The sequence below is a fragment of the Peromyscus eremicus genome, chromosome 6 (assembly GCF_949786415.1).
Source record: "Peromyscus eremicus chromosome 6, PerEre_H2_v1, whole genome shotgun sequence".
NCBI lineage: Eukaryota > Metazoa > Chordata > Mammalia > Rodentia > Cricetidae > Peromyscus > Peromyscus eremicus.
The window spans coordinates 129,543,245-129,550,376 of NC_081421.1; the positions used below are offsets into that span (position 1 = coordinate 129,543,245).

At 39.4% G+C, this 7,132-nt stretch overlaps 1 pseudogene; it reads left to right on the top strand.

Annotated features, from left to right (window-relative positions):
* Positions 1–1,896: 1,896 nt before the first annotated feature.
* LOC131913886 (small ribosomal subunit protein uS2-like) lies at positions 1,897–6,164 on the top strand (annotated as a pseudogene).
* Positions 6,165–7,132: the final 968 nt, after the last annotated feature.

The window sequence follows — 7,132 nt, forward strand, 5'->3', positions numbered from 1 at the left end:
CAAGATCATGAAGGAAGGAAACAAGGAGGTAATCCAGACTTCCCTGCTTAGAAACAGCTCCTTCCATCACCAACAGACAGCTCAAGCACTCAACACACATCCTTAGTTTCTGGAATTCTCAAGAAAGCCTTTCCTTGAATGCACTAAACACAAATTTACTCATTATTAGGCTCTACTATGGGCCTATGTTTTATCTGTGTCTGCCATCTAGAGTCATCCTGGGTATTTGTCTTCCTGTCTTCATTACCACATTAGGATGTGATCTCCTTGATGGCTAATTTATTTCTGTCGTCTTAAGCTCCAAACTGCCAGAGCTCAAATCACTGTTTGGCACAGTGGTGAAGGTCGGTTTTCAATGATAGCACAAATGAACTGGTAAGTAAGGTGGACTACCTATAAGATATTGTGACAAATAGTCTTAAACAGTATTTTACCATACTTGAAACTTCAACAGAAAAAATTGGTACTTCAGCAAAAAATTAACAAGTTGTATAATATTAAGAATATTGACAACCGATTTTATAAAACGGTGACTATAATGAATTAAATGATAGAGACTGAAATACAGAGAGGAAATAAAGAGAAATAATTACAATGTGGGACTTACATCCAAGTTAAAAGAAGTAGAGAATAGTCAAAATTTAAGTAGAGCAAGTCAGTAGCCTAGAAACCTAATGTGCACGCACACACTGGGAAGTACCTAAGCAAGAGCAATGTTGAGAAAGCTGACTGAGAGCAGACATGTAGATTATCACGTGCAGTTCTAGTTTGCTTCTCTGTTGCTGTGATTCAGCAGTGACCAGAAGCAACTGGAATCAGAAAGGTGTTATTTGGCTTACAGGTTATTTTCATCATTCAGGGACGCCAGAGCAGGAACTGAAGGAGAGACTATAGAGGGATGCTTACTGGCTTGCATCCAGGCACATATACAGCAACCTTTTTTATACAGCTCAGGCCCAGCTGCCTAAGATTGGTTCTGCCTACAGTGGGCTGAGCCTTCCTACATAATTAACAATCAAGCAAATACCTACAAGCCAGTCTGAGGGAAGCAATTTTCAGTTCATGTTCCCTCTTCCCAGATGTGTCAAGTTGACAACCAAGTTAGTCATCACATATGTCCAGACAGGAGAATGCATTAATAAGCAAGAATAAGTCAAAATATGATCAAAACTTTCATAAAATATGCTTCCATTTATAGAGGACTCAATCCATTTACCAGAAAAAAATGGTAATTATCTCTTCTGTACCTTACAAATTTCACATTTATAACATCAACCTTTTGAACTTCGTTATTTAAGCTTTATTTAAAATTAGTCTGTCCATATGGCATCTTTTTTGATGCCATTGAGAATCCTGCTGATATCAGAGTCATCTCCTCTAGGAACACTGGTCAGTGAGCCTTACTGAAGTTTGCTGCTGCCACTGCAGCAAAATCCAAGTGCTGGCCACCTCATGCCTGGAACCTTCACTAACTAACCAGATCCAAGCAGACTTCAGGGAGCCACAGCTTCTGCTGGTGACTGTTTAGGTGGAAGTTTCTGTCCCTCCAGCAACTCCTAAATATCCAGCAGCTGCTTCCCAAATTACCACACAGAGGCTTATATTAATTACAAATGCCAGTAGCTCAGGCTTATTACTAACTAGCTCTTACACTTAAGTTAACCCATAATTCTTATCTATGTTTAACCATGTGGCTTGGTACCTTTTCTCAGTATGGCATTCTCATCTTGCTTCCTCTGCATGTGGCTGGTGACCCCCGACTCTGCCCTGCTCTTTCCCAGCATTCTCAGTTTGGCTTTCTCACCTAACTTCCTGTCCAGGTACCAGCCTGTCAGCTTTTTATTAGCCAATAAGATTAATACATATTCATAGTGTGGAAAAGGATTGTTCCACAGCATGACTGATGCCAGGGCTGACTACCAGCCCCTCACAGAAATGTTTTATGTCAACCTGCCCACCCACCGTTGCTCTGTGTAACACAAACTCTGCTTGGTGCTATGTGGACATTGCCATCCCAACAACAAGGAAACTCACTTGGTGGATCTGTTGTGGTATATGCTGGCTCAGGAAGTTCTCCCTGATGTCTACTTATACAAAGACCTGGAGACTGAGAAGGAGGAGCAGGCTGCCGCAGAGGAGGCTGTGACTAAAGAGAATTCCAGGGTGAATGGACAGTGCTAGCTTCTGTGTATACTGCTGTTTACCTAGAGGTGACAGAGTGGTCTGAGGATGTACAGGGGCCCTCTGTGCCCATCAGGCAGTTCCCTACTGAAGACTGGAGTACCCAGTCAACCACCAAGGACTGGTCAACAGTTCCCACAAAGCAAGCCAATGAGTAGGTTGGAGCAACCACTGAGTTGCTCTGCAAACATATAAGCAAAGGGAAAGGTAGAAGGAAAATGAAGTTCCTAAAGGTTTTTTTTTTTTAAGTTGAATTTATTTATGTTTCTTATCTAAGATGCATTTAGCTTCAACAGCATGTACTCATCTCAAGGGGAAAAAAGCAGTCCTACTTAGAGTTATTATCAGCAACTTTTGTATTTAACTATTTGGAGAAGCCTTGTGTATGTAACTATTTGGAAGTCAGGCCTTCAATCAGCCTTGTGCTTATTGGAGATCATAGATCACCTAAAAGAGCTGGTGTATGTTTTGAAGATATCACTTTTTTTTCCTATGGCTACATTTTAACATAGATTTTCAAAACCGGAGTTGAAGAATGGAATGGGATGGGAGTCAACCACTAATCTGGGCAAGTAGCCATGATCAATTTGGGTGTCATTGAATTTGCTACTAGGAAATTTCACAGGGAACTTTAACCTTTAAAACAAAATATGCCGGGCAGTGGTGGCGCACGCCTTTAATCCCAGCACTTGGGAGGCAGAGCAAGGTGGATCTCTGTGAGTTCGAGGCCAGCCTGGACTACCAAGTGAGTTCCAGGAAAGGCGCAAAGCTACACAGAGAAACCCTGTCTCGAAAAACCAATATATATATATAATTTTCTTGTTATTTTCATAGGCAGATGGCTAAGATAATTTAAAGAAATTTCTCTTAAATTAATTTTAGCCTGATGGAAAAGCTCTTCTCTACCCAGTTGTGAATTAATGTGAAGGTAAAGCTAACCCAATGCCAATAATTGTGTGTAGGTAATAGGCTCCTTGGAGTTGTTTAAGTGTTGAGTGTGTTGGAAAGCCTACATTAGAAATTATAAGGGCCAATCCCAGCTTCTTAGCAGTCTCCAGCACTTATTCTCTTTATAGGTAAATTGTGATTACTATTTTCTCTCTCTTTTCTCCTTGTATTATCATTTCTGGGAGTCATACCAATTGCTACAATGGTGGAATTTGTAAACTTTCATTTCCTAGATTTATTTTTAATTTTTATTGCATGCTCTATCCTTGCCGCTATAACAGTAGCTTGCTCCATTAAAACAACACTAATTAAGATAGTGATGAGCACACATATTACCAGCCATAAATACCACTCTTGAAAGTCATTGTGTTACCTGGAATAGTGAAGTGTTTCTAATCACACCTATATATCTTAGGAATATGATTTCACTGTGTGCACCAAAAAATAATTTTCTTAATATACATAGAATTGGAACACAATAAAACCTTCAATTTGTAAACTTAAAGAACCTCAATATTCTACTTGTACATAATATAATTTCAAGCTAAAGAACAATAAACTTTTAAAGCTAAGCTTGAAAAATTAATACTAGCTTGCTGACTTGTAGTGTTACAATTAACAAATACTCTAGAAGAATCACTTTTTATTAAGAACTTTCCATTTGAAAAGAAGTCCACCATGCTATGTGGAGTTACCTGACACTCTGACATTCATACAGAACTCTCAGCTTTGATGTCTGCACCTCACAGCCTAAGAGAAGGTGAATAGAGCAATTTTTAAAAAGCCACTATGAAATTTCTAATAAAATTCTTATTTACAATAATTTTTCTCCCTATAATCCCTAGAAGACTATTCTTAGAAATTAATCTGCCTAATGAGTTGTGCCTAACATATGTTAAGAAAGGCCAGATAATCAGTGATCTGCAACATTACTTCCCATAACTGAATTGCAGCACAATGCAGTTACCTTATTTAGACAAAAAAAAAAAAAATGTTCAGAGGTAATTTTGACTTCATTTCTCTCCCAGTATTGTTTTTCCTTCTGGTTCTGGAACTGAACCTGAGGCTTTGTGAATACAGGTGAGCACTTTACCATGGAGGCCTCAGTGCTCTTTAGCATTTTAAGATTCTAACATATCTGGGGCTCACATAGAAACCATAATTAATGGTGGGTACTTTGTTCCTAAATCCTGCCACATCTCTGTACTTAATGAATTGTCTTAAAGACTAATTCTGGGATGGTTCTGAAAGGAACTATTGCAGTGAGTCACTGTTTGAGAAGAAGAGTGACTTCCTACTTCTTCTACTAAGAGGCTCTAGCATGATTGTGGAAAGGAAGCAGGATTAAGGGGCAGACTTAACTGGAGAACTGACCAGAATATGTCCTCATTTTAACCTACAAAATCTTGGGTGCAACTTTTCTTTGGGTTTTGTTTGCATTCCAGCCTCTGTGTAAAGTGTACTGCTGACTGCTTTGGTTTGGATATCAAAACTCCTCCCCAAGGCTCAGATGTATCAGTCATTAACCTAGAGTAGTAACACTATTCAGAGGTGTTTGGATCCTGAAGATTCCAACTTTGCCTTGATGGGCAATTAGAAGTGGGTATGCATTGGTGGAAGTATCTCAGGGGAGGCACACCTTTGAAAGACATTCTCAGATCCTTGCTGTCTCTATATCTCTCAGTCAGCATAAAAGATGCACCTTTGCTTCACCACACACACCTTGATTAGACATTCTGCCTCAACAACAGCCTATAGCAATGAGAACAACTGGGTATGGACTGAAACCACCTGTCTTAGTTAGGGTTTCTACTGCTGTTAAAAGACACCATGACCACAGCAATTCTTAAAGAAAAAACATTTAATTGGGGTGGCTTACATTTTCAGAGGTTTAGTACATTTCATCATGGTACAACATGGTGGTCTGCAGGCAGACATGGTGCTAGAGAAGTAGCTGAGAGTCCTACATCTTGACTCAAAGGCAACAGGAAGTGGTCTAAGACACTGGACATGGCTTGAGCATATATGGGACCTCATAGTCTTCCTCCACAGTGATACACTTCCTCCAAGGCAATCTAAGTTTCAACTTCATAGCTTCATGAAATGGCCTCTTTAGGAGTCTATTCAGGGACACCCTTGACACATGCCCTTTCCTCAGTGGCTTTCCTTAGTTGCAGAGGCAAATTTGATAGCCCTTTCTTCTATCCTTAACTCCAGAACCATGTGTCCAAAGCTGCCAAGTTCTGTTGCTTACTGGGGCTGGAACATGGCCCCATTGTTCAATTACACCTTCACTAACTTTCTGTTTTCAATGGTTTCCACTACTGACTAGGCTTCCTGGTTTTTGGTCTTGCTTTGGTTCAGTATTTCTTCCCTGTCCCTCTGCCATCCCATATTTTTCTGAATCTTTACTCTGTCAGAACAAATGCTTTGTGTATACAACAGCTTTCAAAAGTTTCTGAGTAAATAAGGAAATGGCACCATGCTTTGTAAATGAAGCGCTATAAAATAGAAAGTATATCACCACGTAACAAGTAATTGTGATTTGTACCTGCTAAGAACTTAAAGTGGAAGAAAATAAATTAAGTAGCATAAGAAATGTGGTAAGAATTTCTAGAAGTCAAAAGCTTGCCATTTTTTTTTTCAGTTGAGCATCATAATAAAATCACAGAGGAAAGAGTATAGCTAAATTGGGAGTAAAAAGGAGAGTGAAAGATATTCCATCACAGGGTAATTGAAGTGGGAGAAAGCCACAGACATGGGGGTTATGAGAAGATACAGTAGTTTTGATGGCATAATGAACTACTTATTCTTCAAAATTTTTATTAAGAGAATCAAATACAGCAGTTAAGAAGCCCCCAAATGATCCTGAATGTCTTCTGGTGTTCAAGTGTGGAACATGCTTTTCTCAGTTTTTCTTAATTCTAGGGTTTTACTACAACACATGTCATACATTTGAGGTCCATTTGAGCAAGATAGAAAAGCTGAAGAGAATCAGAAGCCATACCATTCTTTTCTCTGGCAGTGGCCACTGATTGCCTGGGTTTCAGTGGATGAGAAACTTTGTAGTAGTTTGGCTATAATCATTGAGAATAGCTTCCTGTGGCTGCTTGTCCTGTTTGGCAGAACCTGGTAAAGTTTCCCCTGATGTTTGTATCTTTAGTCCTCCCAGTGATTGTGTAAGCAATTTTTCCCCCTCTAGTGAAATCTTCTTTGATAAAAATAGAGTGATTTCTGTGCTCTAAATGGAAACTTGATTTGGGACTGATGGTGCTGAGATTATTTGATTATTAGTTTTATTTCTAAAAAGGGAGGTTATGAATACCTCCATCAGTTTCACAAGCTCTTGCTCTTGTATATTCTAAGAAAAGTGGTTCTGATTTCTTTCCCATGGCTCCCATAAAATTAAAGATAACTCCATCTCATACATAACCCTGGGACTTTACTATTTTGCACTATCTTGTGAAGCGTGAATCTATTTAGTTTTATCAATAAAAACAAGGAGTCAGATATTGGGGTAAAGCTGAAAGGTCAGAGAAGCAAAGGAGCAGCCACAGTCACTTCTTAACTCTCTGAATCCTCAGGCCAAAGGGGCTGAGATCCTGCCTCCACCCACTTTATATTTCTGTCCCCACCTCCCGATTGTGCTGGGATTAAAGACGTGAGCCTCCTAAGTGCTAGGATCAAAGGTGTGAACCACCCAAGTGCTGAGAATAAAGGTGTGAGCCACCAATGACTGGCCTCTATGGTTAACTAGTGGCTAGCTCTGCCCTCTTATTTCCAAGCAAGCTTTATCTGTTAGAACGCAAACAAAATATCACACAACAATCTTCCTCATACACATGAGGAAAATTTCCAAGACTTCAGATGTCACAATGAGTTAAAACGGAATCATAGTTAAGAAGTAGAGCATTGTGTTTTATCTATCTCTATCTCTATGCTTGTTCTTTGATTTTTTTAAGAGAAGGTTTCTCTGTGTAACCCTGGATGTTCTAGAACTCAC